We start from the raw sequence: 21806 nt of genomic DNA on the forward strand, positions 1-21806 counted from the left end.
AGTAGAGACGGGGTTTCATCATGTTAGCCAGGATGGTCTCGATCTCCTGACCTCGTGATCCACCCGCCTCGGCCTCCCACAGTGCTGGAATTACAGGCGTGAGCCACCGCGCCCAGCCCTATGATTTGTAAGAATTTCTAGAGCAGTGCTGTCCATGAGAACTTCCTGTGATTATGGAAATGTTCTATTCCTTCACTATCCAGTACAGTAGCCACTTGATCACATGACTACTGAAGTGGGACTTGTATGCCTAAGGAACTAAATTTTAAATTTTAATTAAAATAGCCACATCAGCTCTAATAAACAGGGAGAACTTTCTAAGATAGTGAAATATAACATGTGTCAAGGCACAGGTAGGAATGCACATGAGCACGATAGAATAGACAGGCAGGAGAGACAACTGATTGGCCTGTCTAGAATAGAGGTTTTATATTAAATTATCATGGGGTCAGATTATGAAGAGCCTTGAAGGGAACTAAGGAAATTCAGTTTTATAGCACACATTGCTGGTTGCCTAATCAAGCCATTTCCTGATCTTCAATATTAACAACCCCACAGTTTGTACATGTTTACCTCAAAGAACAGACCCTTCCCCAGGCTCTGGAGTAAATCTTGAATATTCTACCTCAGTTATGGTAATCCCACTTCCCTTGTCAGTGACTGGCTGACGCATGACCATGCAGTGAAGTCTCACCAAGATTTGGGACATCAATGTATGTAGGTAAATTCTTTTAAAAGCATTTAGCCTGAATATAAAGAGCCTTTTTCTGACTCCAGTCAAAGCTGTGTAAGGATCTGAGTTGTGTGTGCTGCAAATATCTTGGGACAGTGAAAAGACAAGCTAGAAGACAAACACCAACAAGCTGAGAATGGTGGAGAATGACCAAAAGAATCTTGGTCCTTGAGGACATTGTCAAGCACCCAAATTAACCCAAGAATTGCAGAGCCCTTCCTGCCACCCTGAGAAATGTTGGTGATATAACAAATTCATTACTGTTTAATACCTTTCGTTTTTTTTGTTTTTGTTTTTGTTTTTGTTTTTGTTTTGAGGCAGAGTCTTCACTCTGTTGCCCAGGCTGGAGTGCAGTGGCCCGATCTCGGCTCACTGCAAGCTCCGCCTCCCGGGTTCTCGCCATTCTCCTGCCTCAGCCTCCCGAGTAGCTGGGACTACAGGCACACGCCACCGCGCCCGGCTAATTTTTTGTATTTTAGTAGAGACAGGGTTTCACCGTGTTAGCCAGGATGGTCTCGATCTCCTGACCTTGTGATCCGCCCGCCTCGGCCTCCCAAAGTGCAGGGATTACAGGCGTGAGCCACCGCGCCCGGCCAATACCTTTAGTTTTTTGTGTGTGTGGCTTTTTTTTTTTTACATGCAGGTGACAGCATAAGACTGGGGTGTTAAATGTTTAAGGTAACACCCTTTGGGAAATGCTAAGGGAGGCAACTGGTACCTATAAAAGATATTGGATCATTTGGAGAATGATACAAAACAATGTTCAAGGATTAAAAATGACACACATGAAAAACAGAAAGTAGTCAAGCAGACCAGCTTAAAAAGTCCAAAAGCTGGTCGGGCGCGGTGGCTCAACCCTGTAATCCCAGCATTTTGGGAGGCCGAGACGGGCGGATCACGAGGTCAGGAGATCGAGACCATCCTGGCTAACACGGTGAAACCCCATCTCTACTAAAAAAAATACAAAAAACTAGCCAGGCGAGGTGGTGGGCGCCTGTAGTCCCAGCTACTTGGGAGGCTGAGGCAGGAGAATGGCGTAAACCCGGGAGGCGGAGCTTGCAGTGAGCTGAGATCCGGCCACTGCACTCCAGCCTGGGCGACAGAGCCAGACTCCGTCTCAAAAAAAAAAAAAAAAAAAAAAAAAGTCCAAAAGCGGCTGGGCATGGTGGCTCATGTGTGTAATCCAGCATTTTGGGAGGCCCAGGCAGGCTGATCACCTGAGGAAAGGAGTTCGAGACCAGCCTGGCCAAAATGGCAAAACCCTGTCTCTACTAAAAATACAAAAATTAGCTGGGTGTGATGGAGCGCACCTGTAATCCCAGCTATTCGGGAGGCTGAGATAGGAGAATCGCTCGAACCCGGGAGGTGGAAGCTGCAGTGAGCCAAGATCATGCCACGGCACTCCAGCCTGGGAGACAGAGTGAGAAAAAAAAAAAAAAAACCTGAAAGCCTGGACAGCAAAGTGACACCCTATCTCCACAGAAAGTTTTTCAAATTAGCCAGGCATAGTGGTACACACCTGTAGTCCCAGCTACTCAGAAGGCTGAGGCAGGAGGATCCTTTGAGCCCAGGAGTTCCAGGCTGCAGTGAGCTGATTGTGCCACTGCACTCCAGCCTGGGTGACACAGCAAGATCCTGTCTCTAAGAGAAAAAAAAAAAAAAGCCTGGAAGTCAAAGTTACCAAAAGATTTGGGAAATATTAGGGAAACCATATTAGCAGTATGTAAAATCATTAATGCATATAGATAAATACTTGAAGCAGAAATGCAGTAACAGTTCACTTTGTAAGGACGGTAGAATTACAAGTAATGTTTCTTTTTCTGATTTGTTAATATTATTCTCATATGCTACTATTTCTATTTAAAATCTAAACACATTACATATAATCTCTCTAAATGCTATATATTCGGTTTTTGAAAATGAGAAAAAATTCTTGAAATAGGTAAGCATGATGGCTTACACCTATAATCCCAGCACTTTGGGAGGCCAAGGCGGGTGGATCACCTGAGGTCAGGAGTTCGAGGCCAGCCTGGCCAACACGGTGAAACCTCAACTCTACTAAAAATACAAAAATTAGCCAGGTTTGGTGGCACATGCCTGTAATCCTACCTACTCAGGAGGCTGAGGCAGGAAAATCGCTTGAACCAGGGAGTCGGAGGTTGCAGTGAGCCGAGATTGCGCCATTGCACTCCAGCCTGGGCAAGAGAGCAAGACTACGCCTCAAAAAAAAAAAAATTCTTGAAATATGTTTTCTCTATATTAGTTGCAATTATAAGTATAAGAAGACACTGTGAAACAATATGGTAAACCAGAAAACATGCAGGACTAGTTTAGTGACCTTGGGCAAGTCAAGTAAACCCTGAAGTGTTTTCCTCTCAGGGTAGATTGATCTATAGCTCTAAAATCCAACAAAGCTCTGTCTTAAAACAGGAGGAAACCCTTTTGAATACAAAGGGGCAATTGATATCAAAATTAAATTTTCTAAGCTCTATTCTCATCATTTGGCTTATGAGCTAAGACTGAAAGAAAATAAAAGTCAATCTCCCTCAAATTATCTGAGCAAACAGGAAACCCTGGGGAATTATAAAACATAAAAATTATAAAAACTTTTTAAAAACTTTCTTTTTTGGGGGGTGGGGAGGGATAGTCTCGCTCTGTCACAGAGGCTAGAGTGCAGTGGTGCTCACTGCAACCTCGGCCTCCCGGGTTCAAGCTATTCTCCTGCCTCAGCCTCCCGAGTAGCTGGGATTACAGGCACCTGCCACGATGGCCAGCTAATTTTTGTGTTTTTAGTAGAGACAGGGTTTCGCCATGTTGGCCAGGCTGGTTTTGAACTGCTGATCTCAAGTGATCCGCCCACCTCGGCCTCCCTAAGTGCTGGGATTACAAGCGTGAGCCACTGTGCCCTGCCACTTTAATATAACTTACTTTCTTTCTTTTTTTTCCAGATGGAGTTTCACTCTTGTTGCCCAGGGCTGGAGCGCAATGGCTCACCGCAACCTCCACCTCCCTGGTTCAAGCGATTTTCCTGCCTCAGATAACAGGCATGCGCCACCGTGCCAAGCTAGTTTTGTATTTTTAGTAGAGACGGGGTTTCTCCATGTTGGTTAGGCTGGTCTCGAACTCCCAGCCTCAGGTGATCTGTCCACCTCAGCCTCCCAAAGTGCTGGGATTACAGGCATGAGCCACCACACCCAGCCTAATATAACTTTCAAACAAGTGTTTCTGCACAGATTTTTCAAAGAACAAATAAACTAATTCTGGAAATTTTAATGTTGATTGAAGTTCTATAGTAATATCAAGTAGGTATCAAGTGATAGTTTACTATTATTTGTAACTTGCATTTCTAAACAACTAATAAGGCTAAGCATTTTCATACTTATTGACCATTTGGAATAGCGGTTCTGTGAATAGCTAGTGATAATGTTTGCAAAATACTTCAAAATTATGTCTCATAAAATATTTTATTACCATTTTATAAGAGTTCTTTATAAACTAGAGATGGTAAACTTTTTTTTTTTTTTTTTTTGAGATGGAGTCTCGCTCTGCCTCCCAGGCTGGAGAGCACTGGTGCAATCCCGGCTCTCTGCAACCTCCGCCTCCTTGGTTCAACCGTTTCTCCTGCCTCAGCCTCCTGAGCAGCTGGGATTACAGGCATGCGCCACCACGCTCGGCTAATTTTTGTATTTTTAGTAGAGATGGGGTTTCACCATGTTGCTCAGGCTGGTCCTGTACTCCTGACTTTGTGATCTGCCACCTTGGCCTTCCAAAGTGCTGAGATTACAGGTATGAGCCACTGCACCCAGACAAGATGGTGATCTTTTATTTGCATATGGTACAGATTTTTTTCCCCCATCTATCACGTCTATGGTATTTATTTATGGTTCTTTTTTACTTTACAAAAATGTTTTTAAATTGTGTTATCACATGTCTGTCTTTTAATAGATAGCTCTTGTTTCTTGCTTGGCTTAAATAAATGCCCTTCAATGAAGTAATGGTTAATTGTGGAATACATATGCTATAGATTATTTTTATAGGATATTGTATAATAATTTAAAATAAAGACAAGCTATACCAGTTAACTGAAGAGTTATATTCCTCGTGTTTTATTGAATATTAGGTGAAAATTAGAAAGATATGATAGTACATATACAGTACTAAAATATATATAAGGGTACATGATCATGGAAAATGTTGTAACAACATAAATAGATCAGTGACATTGTTGAAGTGAAAAGAAAGGGGAAAAGGAAAAGACAGCCCTCAAATTTTTAAAATAGTAACTACAGTTTTCGTTTGTTTGTTTGTTTGTTTTTAGAGATAGAGCCTCATTACATTGCCCAGGCTGGTCTCGAACTCCTGGCTTCAAGTGATCCTCCTCCCACTTTGGCCTTCCAAAGCACTAGGATTACAGACATGAGCCACTGTGCCTGGCCTACAAGTTCTTAAAAAAGCATAATATGATCCTATTTATGTAAGAATATTTATCTTGATTATATATAAATATGCATAGAGATGAACAAAAGAATGGCTACAAAAATGTTGATGATGTTTGACTTAGTGTGGTTAGATTTCAAGAAGAGAAAAGGAAGAAGAAAAGAAAGAAAACATGAGAAAAAAACAAAGAGATATAAATGTGCCTTTTCCAAAAAACAGAACAGACTGTATGGGTGAGAGGCAGAACTCTCAAGTGAAAAGGCTCCCCCATCCTCTGATGTGGATACAAATTATGATAACAGCCTCAGAGTTCCCTGAATACCCCAAAAAGATATACATGTTAACTTATATTAGTATCCATTTAAATTGGTTTAAAAATACAGAGAGATATTATACCAATTACATCTTCTCTTCACACTGTAACCTATATAGGCAGAGGTGACAACTTTAAGTGCATCTGCTCTAAAAATAACTAAAATTATGGAATGATACATTTGAGTAGTAGTTCTAAGACCTGTGTCCATAAAAACCACCTGGGAAGATACTTAAAATGCACATTCATCCTCTGACTACGGCAGAAAAATTTTTTTAAATGCACATTCATGGATCCCACCCTAGAAATTCTTATTAGTAGGTCTAGTGATCAATAATCCGCTTTTTTTTTTTTTTTTTTTTTTTTTTGAGACGGAGTCTCGCTTTGTCGCCCAGGCTGGAGTGCAGTGGCCGGATCTCAGCTCACTGCAAGCTCCGCCTCCCGGGTTCACGCCATTCTCCTGCCTCCGCCTCCCAAGTAGCTGGGACTACAGGCGCCCACCACCTCGCCTGGCTAGTTTTTTTGTATTTTTTAGTAGAGACAGGGTTTCACCGTGTTAGCCAGGATGGTCTCGATCTCCTGACCTCGTGATCCGCCCGTCTCGGCCTCCCAAAGTGCTGGGATTACAGGCTTGAGCCACCGCGCCCAGCAATAATCCGTATTTAACAAGCACCCCAAGCAAATGTGACAAGAGGAACTGACAGATCATGCTGAAGAACAGCAAATTTCAAGATGTCTTATCTCTTTACAAACTGATTAATCAAAGAATCTGAGAGTGTGGTGCACTAGAGAGAACAAATAATTTGAAGTAAAAAGATATAGATTACCTCTCTGACCTAATCCCCCATCAGCTCCCAGGCCTCCTAGTTGCCCCTCTAACAACCAGCTGAAACCCTCTTCCCCTAATCTTTCCAATGGCTCAGTTCCTCACCTCTTTGTGTCTTCACTCAGGTCACTTCTCAATGACACCTGTGGAAAATCGCAACCTCCAGCTTACTTTCTAATTCCCTTTCTGCTCTACTTTTCTCTCTTGCACTTCTCACTATCTAAAAAACATCGTATTTTCCTCAATTTCTTTTGTTTATTGTTTGATTCTCCTGAGAACAGGGATATTTGTCACTTTCTTTTTTCTTTTTTTAAGACGGAATTTTGCTCTTGTTGCCAGGCTGGAGTGTAATGGCGCAATCTCAGCTCACCGCAACCTCCGCCTCCAGGGTTCAAGTGATTCTCCTGCCTCAGCCTCCCAAGTGTCTGGGATTACAGGCATGCCCCACCATGCCCGGCTAATTCTGTTTTTTTTTTTTTTTTTTTTTTTTTTTCCAGTAGAGACAGAGTTTCACCATGTTGGCCAAGCTGGTCTCAAACTCCTGACCTTAGGTGATCCACCCACCTTGGTCTCCCAAAGTGCTGGGATTACAGGCGTGAGCCACCACACCCGGCCAGATATCTGTCACTTTTCTTCCCTGCAGCATCCCCAGCACCTGAAACAGTACCTGGATAGAGGTCAGATTTAATTTGGCCAAGATAAAACAACTGAAGCTTGAGCAATTCAGTGATAGAAGGCAGATACCACTAGTAAGCAGACAGTTTGTGAATAAAGATTCCTGGGTCCTGTCAGAGATTCTGATTCAGTAGGCTTGGGATGGGGTCTGAGATTCTGAATATCTAACAAGAATCCAGCTGATACGGATGTTATTTAGAGAGTTCTCAAGTGCCTCTGCTCATGTTTTAGTAAAAGTCAACCTATCCTACTATAAGAGCTGTAGGCTAAAAAGGGAAAGCTCCGTCATACTCATGTGTGTTTGTGACAAAAGAAAAAGTGATCCCCAAACCCCTTGTAACTAAGCTATCTACCAAAATAAAAGATTCTACAATAGAAATAGTTTCACAACATACGTAACACTATTTTCATAGATATTTACTACAGCTTGATTTTTAATAACATGGTGTTTAGGTGGTTTCTAATTTTTTTACTTTCATAAATGTTTCAAGTGATATTTTTGCTATATGTCTTTGTGCATTTGTCTAATTGTTTTTCCTTTTTTTTTGAGGCAGAGTCTTGCTCTGTTGCCCAGGCTGGAATGCAGTGCCATGATCCTGGCTCACTGCAAGCTCCACCTCCTGGGTTCACGCCATTTTCCTGCTTCAGCCTCCTGAGTAGCTGGGACTACAAGTGCCTGCCACCACGCCCGGCTACTTTTTTGTATTTTTAGTGGAGATGGGGTTTCACCATGTTAGCCAGGATGGTCTTGATCTCCTGACCTCGTGATCCGCCCACCTCGGCCTCCCAAAGTGCTGGGATTACAGGCGTGAGCCACCGTGCCTGGCCTGTTTTTTTCTAACAAATTCCAAAAAGGGAAATTTCCAAATCAAAGAGTTTAGACCAGCACTGTCCAACAGAACTTTCTCCAGTGATGGAAATGTTCTATACACAGTCCAACGTGGCAGCCACCAGCCATGAGCAACTATTGAGTGCTTGAAATGTAACCAGTATAACTGAGAGACTGAATCTCTGGTTGTATATAATGTTAATTAATTTACATTTAAATAGCCACATGTGGCTAGCGGCTACCATATTGGACAGGGCAGGTATAGACATTTAAAGTCTTGAAACATGATGCCAAATTACTCCCCAGAAAAGGTGTAATCATTTCCCATCAGTCTTAGTATAAGAACAACCATTTCTTTATCCAATTGCCAACATTAGATTTTATCAATCTACTGAATCTTTGTAATCTGAAAGTTAAAAAAGTGTGTGATTTTAATATACATTTCTTTGATTATTAATAATGTTGAATGGGATGGTTTCTTCCGTCATCACACTCATTCAAATGCAAATACGTTCACCCATATTATTTAACTCAGGGGTTGGAAGTTATCTGGCCTCCAGATTATCAGGTCCATGTGTTTTCTTTAAAATGTATTGCCAACATTTAAATTCACATACAAATGTGAACTTCTAGCTTCACCTGAAAAATCAAATGGCCTAGCAACAGTGACCCACAATCCCAAAAGGCAACAATCAGTGGAACCTTAGAAACTCTGCCACCTTCAGACTTTCTTGTCCACCAGAACTCATCACCTCTATCACTTTACAAGTGCCTTGCTTCACAACTCAGATTTACTGCTTCCATGCATCTGAGTTTACAATTCCTACCTGAATTAAATTTTGAGAGATTAAAATACAAATAGCAGCTAATAGTAATAGCTAATTTTCATTCCATGGTTAGCATGCAAAAATGATTTATGATATTTCTGGATTATTTTATAACTAACATTTAACTATTAGGAGAATACGTTTTTATTGGGTGCTGAAGTTTCTTACTCCCTAGAACAGTGGTTCAGTATCAGAAGGGTTGTTAAAACGCAGATTGGTAGGCCTCATCCCCAGAATTTCTAATTCAACAGGTCAGAGTGGGCCCCAAGAATATGCATGTAATCTCAAGCTCTAAGTGCAACTCTACGTCAAGATGGGGTTTTCTCAAAGATATGGCCACTCCTAGAAGGGCAGTAACAATATGTAATTTTGACAACATAATATAAATTTGTAGCTCTTTCTAAAATATGTCTACATTATTTCATTTTATCTTCAAAATAAACCTATCCAGAAGGTTGGTAATTAGAGCAGTAATTGTTAATCTCATTTTACAGAAGAAAAGTAAAGCACAGGAGTTAAGAAAGTCTCCTAAGCACACAAAAAGTTGGAAGAGCCATAACAAGCAGGTCTCCTCCTAACTCCTAACCTTGGTAATATAGGCAAACACGGGAATACAGGACACAACTGGTGCTTGCTTCTGCAGATTGGCACCATAAAAATAGAACTATGACCAGGAACAGAGAAGACAATACAAGATATAGTTCACAGCAACAAACATTTATCAAGTGGTTATGTGTTAATCTATGCTAACATGGCTACAGTCCCTACTGTAGGGACTGCTAAAGATACTCACAAAGCATAGGGAAAAATAAAAATAAAATCTGAAACCACAACCTTGAAAAGAGAGTGAATTCTCTACATCATAGACAGGTCAAAAACAACTGTACTGAAGGGTGGGGTGGTAGGGGCAAATACAGAGTTGGGTAGAAGAGAAGAGTCACTGTGGGACTCCACATCTGGACTTGAAGGAGTTGCTATCACCAGTCAGTCAAGAATGAGAGGGAAGAAATCGTACACAATAGGGGGCCCTCCTGGGGCTCAACAACACAAAGAGCTGCTGTTATCCATGTTGGGTGTGTATTTGCCAAAAACATTAGGGCTGCTGGAACTCCAGAACTCACAAGGGCATGCGTTTTGTAGTCTAAATTACCTTGACTATGTAAGAACTCAAGTCAGTGGGCATAACTTCATTATCCATTTGTAGCCAAAAGATAACATGATTGGAGATCATAAATTTTCTCTCTGAGTTTTCCTCGAGTTTTGAGAAGCATTCCTAGTAAAATTCCAGCAAACTGTGCTCAAAATAATACTAACCATAAATCAGCTCTTCAAGGAAGCTTGCATTTTCACTTAAATATTGTTTATATCTTAGTTAACAGATACTTTTTTAAGAGTCAAAATAATAATAGTAATAGCTAGTAAATATTACCATAGATTGAAAATACAAGAAAACTACAATTAGTTTGAAAAAAGTCTATTGGAAAATTTGGTTCACTATTCATGAGTGGTGTAACTGACCACTCCTATATGTCCACTCCTTCTGGTCCAGCTCAAACTGACTGAAGTAATGAAACTTCCATCACTCAATTTGGAAAACTGCAGCAATATGGCAGAAAAAACGATCCCTCACTTTGTATAAGACCAAAGAAATGCAAATCAAAAGAAAGGTATAAAATGTTACAGTGATCAAATTAGTAACAAAAATATGTTTTAACATAAGCACACACATAGATTATTAATGACAGTATAAATTTATATAGTCCTTTTAGAAAGTAATGTGGAAATTACTGTAAATCTAGAAATTTCCTGACAAAAATAAGAGCTAACATTTATGTGTTTCATGTGTTATTGCTTTTTATCTTAACTTTAAAGAACTATTAGTATCACCCATTTTACATCTTAGTAAGCTAAAGTTCTGAGAAAATAAATTACTTGTCCAATATTGCCAATGAGTAATGGAGCTAGGTTTAAACCTAGAACCTCTAATTTTAGAACCCACCCACTTACAACTACATTATACTATCCCTCCAGAAAAAAACAATCCTAAGGAAGTTAAGGGAAAAAGAAGAAAAGAAATAAAGTTACTTGTATAAGAACAGGCATTATAGGCAGGGCATGGTAGCTCATGCCTGTAATCCCGGCACTTTGGGAGGCTGAGGCAGGCAGATCACTAGGTCAGGAGATCCAGACCATCCTGGCTAACACAGTGAAACCCCATCTCTATTAAAAATACAAAAAATTAGCCGGGCGTGGTGGTGGGTGCCTGTAGTCACAGCTGCTCAGGAGGCTGAGGCAGAAGAATGGCGTGAACCCAGGTGGTGGAGCTTGCAGTGAGTGGAGATTGTGCCACTGCACTCCAGTCTGGGCGACAGAGCAAGACTCCGTCTCAAAAAAAAATAATAACAATAATAACAGGCATTATGTTTTTTATGCTGGAAAATCAAAAATAAAAAGGTTTAAGTTAATAATGAACGTCCATTGCATAAACTTTTATAAAATTATTATAAATAACGGGAAGTAAGCTATCGAAAAAATGTTTATAAAAAATCAGGGTGAAAATTATCTGCAGTATAAAACATTTGTAAAAATATTCATTCATATGGCAAGATTGGGAAGGGCGCTGGAAAAAAAACTATTACCTTTTTGAGGAATTTCACTACTGGTATTGAATTTTCTTTTGTTTCTGTCAGCTTTGTTAATCAATATTACTCTAAGTACCCTTACAAATATATTCTTCTAGTTCTTAGGATCCCAAACAACTCCTAAAGCGAATTTATAATTCGTTTATATTAGACTTATTCAAAATAATTACATATGTTTCATCGGCGGTGCTTTTAGAAAGTTTTAGCTTTCAGTATGAGGTCTGTATCTTAACAACACTTTTTGCAATCACCGCTTACAAGGTACCTTTGAAATCCCTTAATTTAGACCATACATTGTGACTAAAATCAGCTAATTATTTTTACTTTCACAACTTTACAATCACTCCTCAACTCCTGTCCCCATCATTAGCCCAAAGGCTGCAGGTACTTTACAAATTAGAAGTTTCCTAATAAGAACATACTCCCTAAGTGAATATTTATCAAGTAACTAAAATATCTTAGCTATAAGAGATGTTCATAATCTAAACACTTCAGAAAAGTATTAATTATGTCAAGTCTCTTTCAAGTAGGTAAAGTTTACTTCCACTTGACCAAAAAGAAGAGTTTGGTAAGAGTAATTTTCCTAAAAATGGCACCCTGAGCTGTGGGAATTCACTCTCCTTAGCCACACAAGGTGACATGCAGAGGCCCTCAGCCCGGTGTTTGGCCTCCATCAGCAACGTAAACACATATTCTGTGGGTAAGGAGAGTAGCTGTTCTCCTATGACATCAAACTCATAAGAGCAGGGATATAGTTTAAACATCTCTAACTTCCTCTTTATGAATCCACCATTCAGGAATGTTTTTTGTCACCCCACTCTCTAACACCCACAGTCCAAGGGTTATCTTTAGCCAGTTTTGGGACAACTATTTTAATCACAGAACTCTGGAGCTCGAAGGACCCTTAAAAATCAATTAGTTCAATTCCTTTATTTGAGTGGGAAACAACGTATCTCCAAAAAAAAGTTACGTTGTGTGGCGGGTTTGTGGCAAATCCAGGCCCAGAATTAAGAGATGCAACCAAACATCTTAAACTTGGCCTTCGTATTGATCCTTTACCACTAACATCTTTCTATTATGTCATGTCAATGGGAGTATATACACGTCCTTTCAGTGTTTTCAGATACACACTGCAGTAGACAAAGTAAAGTACTACAGTTCTCATTCTCTACTTTATAAAGAATTCCAAAATGGAGAAAAAATTCAACAAAGATTGCAAAAACCAGTGTAGGGAAACTGGTGTGTGTGCGGGAGAAGATATTAGTTTAATAGTTTTGCTTTCCACTGCATACTGTTCTAAGATTTTTAGCCCTCTAATTGATATTCAAGGTAATAATTGTCCACATTTGGCTAAATAATCTCATGTCATCATGCGTGGGTATCAAGTTAATAGTCATCACCACGAATATACAGTTCAGTCTTATATTCAGTCTCTTGTATATATCAATCTATAAAGTAATTCCATTTTAATAGACTTACGGAAAGATATACAAAAAACGTGCAACAGTGGCTGCCTCTGAGAAAGATGAAGGCTTGTATGGAGGGGAGGAGAGAGGGCTTAATTTACACTGTATACTCTTCACTGTTGTTTGAAATGTTTTACCCTACTTATATTACTTTTCAGTATTCATTCATTCAACATTTTCCTTTTGAAATACATACCTATATGCATGTAAGTGTATTACTAAATACTCAACTAATTTTTTTCTCTTTTTTCAGTATCATTCATAAAACCTCCCAGAAAATTTCAGCAAAGAAACACCACAGTCACAACACTCAAAAGCAGAATTCCAGGATTTAAAGTCTAAAAACATATAGATGAATGAGAGGTTTTATTAAGTGAGATTGAGTTCAAAAACCTTCTGTGGGAAAGCTCTTCCCTGTATTTAAATGGCTAGGTTTAAAAATGTGAGTTAAGCAGGGATTCCCGCCTCAAGGCGGGACGGGGAGGGCGGGGGACCAAAAAAAAAAAAAAAAAAAAAAAAAACCTTACGGTATGAAAAGCAAAAATGAAAATGTGGTTTCTATCTTCTCAGCCAGGGCCAGAGGGGCGCGTGGGGAGAATAAGGACCTTGGAACCGTCACGTTCACCAGAGAAAGGGGCAAAACTGAGGAGCTTCTCCAGGACCCGCAGCCTCGGTTAGAGGTAGCGGCCGTTCCGGGCAGATGAGTCGCGTTCGGGGACGTTCCTTGGACTCACGTAACTGAGAAACCCCACGCACTGAATCTCCACATGTAATTTCCTTTTAATGGATCTGGGAAGAGGGACGGCGGGAATGGATTTCCTTTAACGAGTCTCCCTCACCCTCCCCGGCCAGGGCGCACCTCACTCGCTGTCTGCTTGTGTCAGGGTCAGCTGTCAACACAACTCTTTGTGTCTCATTCGGAATAAGAGTGGTCCTCAGCCATGCACAGAAAAATGGACACGCTGGCCGGAAGACACGCGCGCCCGCTTGTGACGAAGTGACATTTGGTGTGGAGGAAAAAAACCCACAGACACCGAGCGAGCGCCCAGCCACCTCTGGACGCTCTCAACTTTCCCAGGCTGAGCGCCATCCATCCTCTCCCCGCCACCTCCGCGGCGCCCTACCTGTCGCCCGCCCGCCTGCCCGGCACCCCCTCACTGCCCCTGGGCTCGGGGAGACGGACCGGGCGCCCCCTCGCCGCCTCTGCCCCAGGCCCCCCGCGCTGCTCGGCGCGCCGCAGCTCCCTCGTCCCACCCCCGGGCCGCCTCGCTCCCGCCACAAAGGCAGCGAGTAGAGCCCGGTGACAGGCCTTCGGCCTCTGGGCGCGGACAGCACGGCCGGGTCCCTTCGGTGGACGACGCGAGGCGGCAGGGAGGGCGGGCGCGGCCCCCAGGCTGGCACTGGCGCTCCCTCGCCACCCGCACGCGCTCCGCTCACACCCCCGCTGCGCTTCCCATCCCTCCGGAAAAGTCCGCCGCGGCGCTTCCCCGCGCGGCCAGGGCGTCCAGCCCGCCAAAGGGCAGCTCCTGCCGGTCACAGGCGAGCTCCCGCGCCCGGTTCGCGACCTCTCACCCCCCGCCCGCGCCCCGGAGTCCCCGCGGCCGCTCACCTGGCCCTGGCGGGGCGCGAGGGCAGAGGACCGGGGGTGGCCCTCGGCTCGGCCAGGCTGGTCTCCCCACCCCCAGTGCCGTTCCCTGCGCCGCGCTGCGCTCCGCTGCTCCGGTCGCCCGCCTCCGAGGTGCTAGCGCCGCCGGCGGCTGGCGTCTCTCTGGCAGGCGCGCGGTCCGCGCGCTCAGTTCCCCGGGGCGGAGCGAGGCGGCGGCCGCCGCAGCCGGAGGCGGATTCCTCAGGTGCTGCCCCTCCCGCCGGCCCTGGCCTCCGCGACTGGGACCCCCGCGCCCCCTCCCCCCGCCCGGCCTCTCGCCTTCCCGCTGCCTCGGCGCCCGCGAGTGGCTTTTGGGGGTCCCTCGCCCTCCGTGAGAGTAGTGGGCGCGCATTTCTTCCCCACCCCCTCCAACGACGCCCCCCGCCCAGCTTGTGGAGTCCTCGGTGCCCGGTCCTCACGCCTCCATTCCCAAACCCCGCCGCACTGACGAACGTGCGGTCCCTGTGGAGTGCGGAGGCGGGAGTGTACAAGGGGTTGTGCGCGGGGGGGGGTCTTCTGTGAAAGAGGGCTGCACCCCAGTGTCCTGACGCGCGAAGTCAGGAGGAAATTATTTCCCCCGGAGCCCGCGTTCATTCAGCGTGCTCTCGCCTCTGCGCGATTGCTTTCTCTGTTCACTGGACGGCGGCTGAAGAGCCCCAAGCGTGAACTCGGCCTGGGCAGTGTTGGTTCGGAAACCCTTGGCCTTTTGCATAAAGCGGGTAGGGTGGGGGCAGGGAGCGGACAAAACCAAACAAACCCGGGAGCTCCGGCCCAAGCCGACTTTTGCACCTCCTGTAGCACGCCCTGCGGCCCCGGGCCCCTGCTCGTCGGGAGCCTCCCGGGACCACGGGGACGGCTCCACCCCAGGGCAGCGGCGTCCCGCTGGCCCTGGGCCTTGACTGCGGGGAAAAGGTTCTCCAGAGATGCTACGTCCCGGTAGAGAGATTTCGCTCCACTTTTCACAGCTGGCGACTTTTGTTATTAGAGATGCAGCTCCATTTTTAAAACTACTTGTTGCCACAGATAGGCGACTACACCTCTGGAAGCAGCAGCTCCATGCTAGATGTGGTGGAAGAATCTAGGTAAGGAAAGGCTGATGTATTTTGAGTGCCTTTGGTGCAGTACAGCCTGGGAGAGCTCCCCGTGTGCATGGGAGTGGGGAGGCAGCCGTGATGCCCAGGCCCGGGTGGGTTGGAATCACTGTCAAGTGTTAGGTACCATTTAAAGACATTGTCAATTAAAGTAGTTCTCATACGATGTCCCAATACTTTTTGTTTGCTTGTCCTGCAGTTTTCTTTTTTGCCGTATCCGAAATACATTTTTTTCTTTCCTGTCACTTTTGATCTATGCAGAGGGAATGGACTGGAAATTTGGAATCACCGGAAAATAACTCAAGGCATCGCTAAGCTGTGACTAACAAGATAAATGATTTGTTCGAGGTTTGTCCTTTCCCTCCTCCACTCGGAAGACATAGCTGTCTTTTTTTTTCAATCATGTTTTGTACCTTACGGGGTTAAGGAGCTGAAATATTTTTAATTTACAATTGAATCCCTGTTGTTGGGCCTTTAAAAACACACAAGGGTGGGAAACATGGCTTTCTCAGTCATTGCTGTACTCTCACAATTCTGGGTCATGCACACAATACAGGTTTAGTAAATAAAATCCGTATGTTTTTGGCCCCACGCGGTGGCTCATGTCTGTATTCCCAGCGCTTTTAGCCTGGGTGACAGAGACCCTGACTCAAGTGTGAGTGTGTGTGTGCGTGTGTGTGCGCGCGCGCGCGGGCTTTAAAATAACTACAACAGAAAGGTGCAGATAATTAGCAATAGCGCTGTGTGTGTGTGTGTGTGCGCGCGCGCGCGCGGGGGCGGGCTTTAAAATAACTACAACAGAAAGGTGCAGATAATTAGCAATAGTTAAAAAGAATCCAAAGTCACTTAGTAAACTCGTCACGAGAACTGGCCATACACGTGGAAAAGACAGTACTGTAGAAACCTGAAATTGCAAGTTCACCTGGTGAATATAAACTAAGCTCATAGGAAGTTAAAGCAGGTGAGAATCTTTTGGAAAATTCAACCACCACAAGGCCTAGGTCTGTAGAGTGTGTGGGGGTTGGGCAGAAGCAGAACACCTTCCAATTTAAAGATAAGGAAACTGAAAGATGAGCAGCTTTAAAGTAAAACCACCAGTGCAGTTTTCTCTCTGTTTAGTTCAAGGGCCATTTGTTGAGCGCCAAGTACACTAGACCCTAAAAATGTGAAAGCAAATCTGGCAGTCACTAAAGGACCTTAGTCTAATATTACAGGACTTTGGTATTCATTCTTCATCCATTCAACAGATATTGAGCACCCACTGTGAGTTAGATGGCATAATATACCAGTAGTGGTGGTGATTTATCAGTAAACAAGGCAAGTCCCTAATAAAGGTAAAAGTGAGAGTAATCTATATATCCTGGTATATTGAAGAGAGTTCAATGTCATCTTCATTAGACAACAAACTCCCAGCCAGGTGCAGTGGCTCACACCTGTAATCCCAGCCCTTTGGAGGCCGAGGCAGGTGGAACACTTGAGGTCAGGAGTTCGAGACCAGCCTGACCAACATGGTGAAACCCCATCTCTACTAAAAATGCAAAATTAGCTGGGTGTTGGTGGTGCACACCTGTAATCGCAGCTACTTGGGAGGCTGAGGCAGGAGAATCGCTTGAGTCCTGGAGGTGGAGCTTGGAGCGAGCCAAGATTGCGCCATTGCACTCCAGCCTGGGCAACAAGAATAAAATTCTGTCCCAAAAAAAAAAACACAAAAACAAAAACATTTCACGCTTCTTTGTCCTGAATTCGTTTATATGCCTTGCCTTCCCTTTGGGATTTCTATGTCCCTCATCATGCCCAGTAGACCTCCATAATTATAAAAGATGATAGGGTTCAGAGTGAATATTCTAAAGATAGGTCCCATAGTTTTGAATCCTGGCTCTAAGACTTACCTATTATGTAAACCTGACCAAGCTACTTGACTCCATCATAATATAGAATTCAGGGAGGGGCTATGTGGATTCAGATGGTGCATTAGGCGAGGTGTAGTGGGTCACGCCTGTAATCACAGCACTTTGGGAGACCCAGGCGGGTGGATCATGAGGTCAAGAGATGGAGACCATCCTGACCAACATGGTGAAACCCGGACTCTACTAAAAATACAAAAATTAGCCAGGCATGGTGGTGCACACCTGTAGTCCCAGCTACTTGGGAGGCTGAGGCAGGAGAATCGCTTGAACCCGGGAGGCAGAGGTTGCAGTGAACCAAGATCACACCACTGCACTCCAGCCTGGTGACAGACTGAGACTACATCTCAAAAAAAAAAAAAAAAAAAAAAAAGATGATGATGCATTAGTACCTGAAACACTTTTTTTTTTTGAGACAGTTTCGCTCTTGTCACCCAGGCTAGAGTGCAGTGGCATGAACTTGGCTCACTGCAACCTCTGCCTCCCAGGTTCAAGCGATTCTCCTGCCTCAGCCTCCCAAGTACCTGGGACTACAGGTGTATACCACCATGCCCGGAGAATTTTTTGTATTTTTAGTAGAGACAGGGTTTCACCATGTTGGGCAGGCTGGTCTCAAACTCCTGACCTCTGGTGATCTGCCTGCCTCGGCCTCCCAAAGTGCTGGGATTACAGGTGTGAGCCACCGCGCCCAGCCTGGAACACTATTCAGTGTTGACTGTGATCACTGCCTGTGCATCCCTCCACTCTCTCCCATAACAGTGATTCCCAAGTGTTTCTATAAAACCCTAAGTTTAGTGAAAAATATGAGACTCCCAGCAGAGTTCATACATAAATGGCAGAATCCTGGGTAGTTACTGTGACAATCCTTTGCCTTGGCAGTGGAGGAAGTTCTATGATTACCTCCTGGTTCTGCTCTCAAGGATGAACACCATTTTGCATTTATTTCTGTGGTCCTTGGCTCCACACTCTGGAATATTCTTCTTTGTTCATTATTCTCCGTGACGATATCTGAAGTGCACACTGGGAAGTAAGCCCTTCAGAGATTTCACAGTTTTCGCAGCACATTTCCTGCTAGTATAAGTTTGGAGTCCTGAGGGTTCTTTCATACTTGAGGATTTTGTTTTGTTTTTTGATTGTTTTTGTTTGTTTGTTTTTCCTTCTTGTGGAGAATGGGGTCTCACTATATTGCCCAGGCAGGTCTCAAACTTTTGGGCTCAAGCGATCCTCCAGTCTCTACCTCCCTAAGTGCTGGGATTATAGGCATAAGCCACAACTCCCCGCCTACATGTAAGGTATTTTGAAGGCCAGGTTTATAGCTGATTTGACCTTACAATTTCCTTAGACACTTAGTAGACTATTCTCTTCCTATAAGTTCCATGTGCTAGAAATAATATCCAAAGTTCTTTCCTGGGCAAAGCTGCAAATACTTGATTTCTTTGCTTCCTCACTGTGTTTCCCTTTCTCTCAATTTAAGATCTGAGGCTTAGGGGCTCAGTACACTCGTGTATTATCATAAGAATTCACCTTCTGGCCAGGTGTGGTGGCTCATGCCTGTAATCCCAGCACTTTGGGAGGCCAAGGCAGGTGGATCACAAGGTCAGATCGAGACCATCCTGGCTAACATGGTGAAACCCCGTCTCTACTAAAAATATAAAAAACTAGCCGGGCGTGGTGGCAGGCCCCTGTAGTCCCAGCTACTCAGGAGGCTGAGGCAGGAGAATGGCATGAACCCGGGAGGCGGAGCTTGCAGTGAGCCGAGATTGTGTCACTGCACTCCAGCCTGGGTGACAGAGCGAGACTCCGTCTCAAAAAAAAAAAAAATAGAATTCAACTTCTACAAGAAAGGGTGCTACTACTTTCCCACTCAAAGCCAATTCACTGGAAAGGAAAACCAACCTACCACTATCTTCATCAGAGGGAAAGATACACTGTGGGGAACCGAACAAAGGTCTCTCTAATTCCAGATTGGATGCCAGTTACCAATGCTGAATGACCTAGATCTTCACTTATAAATATGAGCAGATAAAAAAAATCACCAATCATAAGAAGAGAATCTACCATTTGAAGGAAGAGGACCAAATGAGAGCAAATATCACCCACTAAAATGGAGTTAATGCAGGAAATAAGACAAAACTTTTTTAAAAATCTTGCTCATGTTCTCAGTGAAATTTAAAGAGTAACAAGCAGGTTGTGAAAATGAAGCAATCTGAAAACCAGAATGTTGTTGGAAATTAAACAGTAAATGACTATTTAAGTTGAAAAAACTATGGAAGCAGTTAATAGAAAAAATGGATACTGCTGAAAACTGAATTAGTAAACTATAAGACCTTCTCAATACTTCCAGAGTATAGAGCAAAAAGATGAAGAAATCGAAATTGTGAAAGAAAAAAATCAAAGAGAAAAAATAAATTCAGGGAGCTACTATAGATATGTTGGAAGCTTGAAAAATAAAATGGAGCACCTGTTATATACTATAACTACAAAACATCATTAAAAGAAATGAAAGAAAACCTAAGTAAATGGAAAGACATCCTGTGTTACTGGATTTAAAGACCTAACATTGTTAAGATGGCAGTACTCTCCAGGTTGATTTATAGATGCAATATAATCTCTATCAAATTCCATTTGCCTGTCTTGTAGAAATTGATACGCTGTTCCTATAATTCATATGGAAATGCAAGGGATCCAAAATAGCCAAAATAAACTTAAGAAAAAAGAACCAAGTCAGAGGTCTACACTTCCCCATTTCAAATCTCATGACAAAGCCATAGTAATCAAGACAATGTGGTGCTCATGTAAGTACATATAGATCAATGGAATGGAATTAAAAGTTCAGAACTAAACCCATGCATCTATCGTCAATTGATTTTCAACAAGGATATCAAAATAATGCAATACATTGGGAAAGAATAGTCTTTTCAATAAATGATGTTGGGACAGCTGGATATTCACATGAGAAAGAATGAATTTGACACCGACTTTATAGCGGATGCAGAAATTACCTTAAAATAGATCACAGATTTAAATGTAAGAGCTGAAACTGTAAAACTATCTTTATAGAGTTATTTGACACTGGATTAGGTTTCTTAATATGACCAAAAGTACGAGCGCCAAAGGAAAAAGCTAGATTAATTGCTTCATAAAAATTAAAAACCTTTGTACATCAAAGGACAGAATCAAGAAAGTGAAAAAACAACCCATAATATGGGAGAAAATATTTGTGAATCATCTATCTAATAAATATCTATTATGCAGATATATAAAGAACACTTGCAACTCAACAATTTTTAAAAATTTTAAATTAAAAATGGACAAAGAATCTTAATAGACTTTTATCCAGAGAAGATACACAAATAGCTAATAAGCATATGAAAAGGTGCTCAAGATCATTAACCACTAGGGAAATGCAAATCAAAACCACAAGAGATAACTACTTCACACCATAAGAATGGTTATTATCAAAACACAAAACAAAACAGTTCCGGAGGTAGACTGGGAACCTTCATCAAACTGCTTGAAACTTGCCTTACAACTATCTCAATAAGCCAAAATTCTAGTTTTTATTAAGCTTCTTGTATTAATGCATTTGATGCTACTTGCAATTTAATAAAACTCAATAAAGAGGTAAATAGAGTAAACAAAAAGTACTGGCGAGTAAAAGCCCCGTGGGATCTAAATAATTACTGATAATGTTTTTATAAAATCTAATATAAATGCTATATAGCATAGAAAAAACAAAAATTGAAACATTAAAAATAATCTGTAATTAAAATCCCAGTTTATTTCAATAAATGTGGGTGGTATGGGCCCTTGGGGAGTAAATTTTCACCGTTAAAAGTCTCATTATGTTTGGAAAAGAGAATGAAGAATAAGAAAATATATAACACCAGGCACAGTGGTTCATGCCTGTAATCCCAGCATTTTGGGAGGCCAAAGCAGGAGGATCACTTGAGCCCAGGAGTTTGAGACCAGCCTGGGCAACATAGTGAGACCTTGTCTCTACAAAAGATAAACAAATTAGTCGGGTGTGGTGGCATGATCCTGTCGTCCCAGCTACTTGGGAAACTAAGGTGGGAGAATCACTTAAGCCTAGGAAGTTAAGGCTACAGTATCCATTATGGTGCCACTGCACTCCAGTCTGTGTGACAGAGATCCTGTCTTAAAAAGAGAAAAGATATATCATCTTTTTTTCTTTATAAGCATATCAGTTATTCATAAGCATATCAGATTTTTTGTTGTTGTTGTTGTTTTGTTTTGTTTTTTAGTTTAAAGATACTGGCCACAACTTCTTGTAGAACTTTCAAATAATTTGAGAAGAAAGAAATACAAAGAAACCAATACCAATACCACTTCACCAACACCACAAAAGTCAGGAAGAAAAGGGAAAAACAAAGCATAAAAAAGAGAAAACACAATTT

General features: G+C 42.7%; 1 protein-coding gene across 3 annotated transcripts in view; it reads right to left on the bottom strand.

Annotated features, from left to right (window-relative positions):
• GREB1L (GREB1 like retinoic acid receptor coactivator) overlaps positions 1 to 15149 on the bottom strand; it is a 294500-nt gene extending 279351 nt beyond the window's left edge. For all 3 annotated transcript variants that reach the window (XM_037982457.2, XM_037982458.2, XM_037982456.2), the window contains exon 1: positions 14358 to 15149. The gene's annotated coding sequence lies outside the window, so the exon portion shown is untranslated. The remainder of the gene's footprint in view (positions 1 to 14357) is intronic.
• Between the last annotated feature and the right edge of the window lie 6657 nt (positions 15150 to 21806).

The sequence above is a fragment of the Chlorocebus sabaeus genome, chromosome 18 (assembly GCF_047675955.1).
Source record: "Chlorocebus sabaeus isolate Y175 chromosome 18, mChlSab1.0.hap1, whole genome shotgun sequence".
In the NCBI taxonomy this organism is placed as follows: Eukaryota; Metazoa; Chordata; class Mammalia; order Primates; family Cercopithecidae; genus Chlorocebus; species Chlorocebus sabaeus.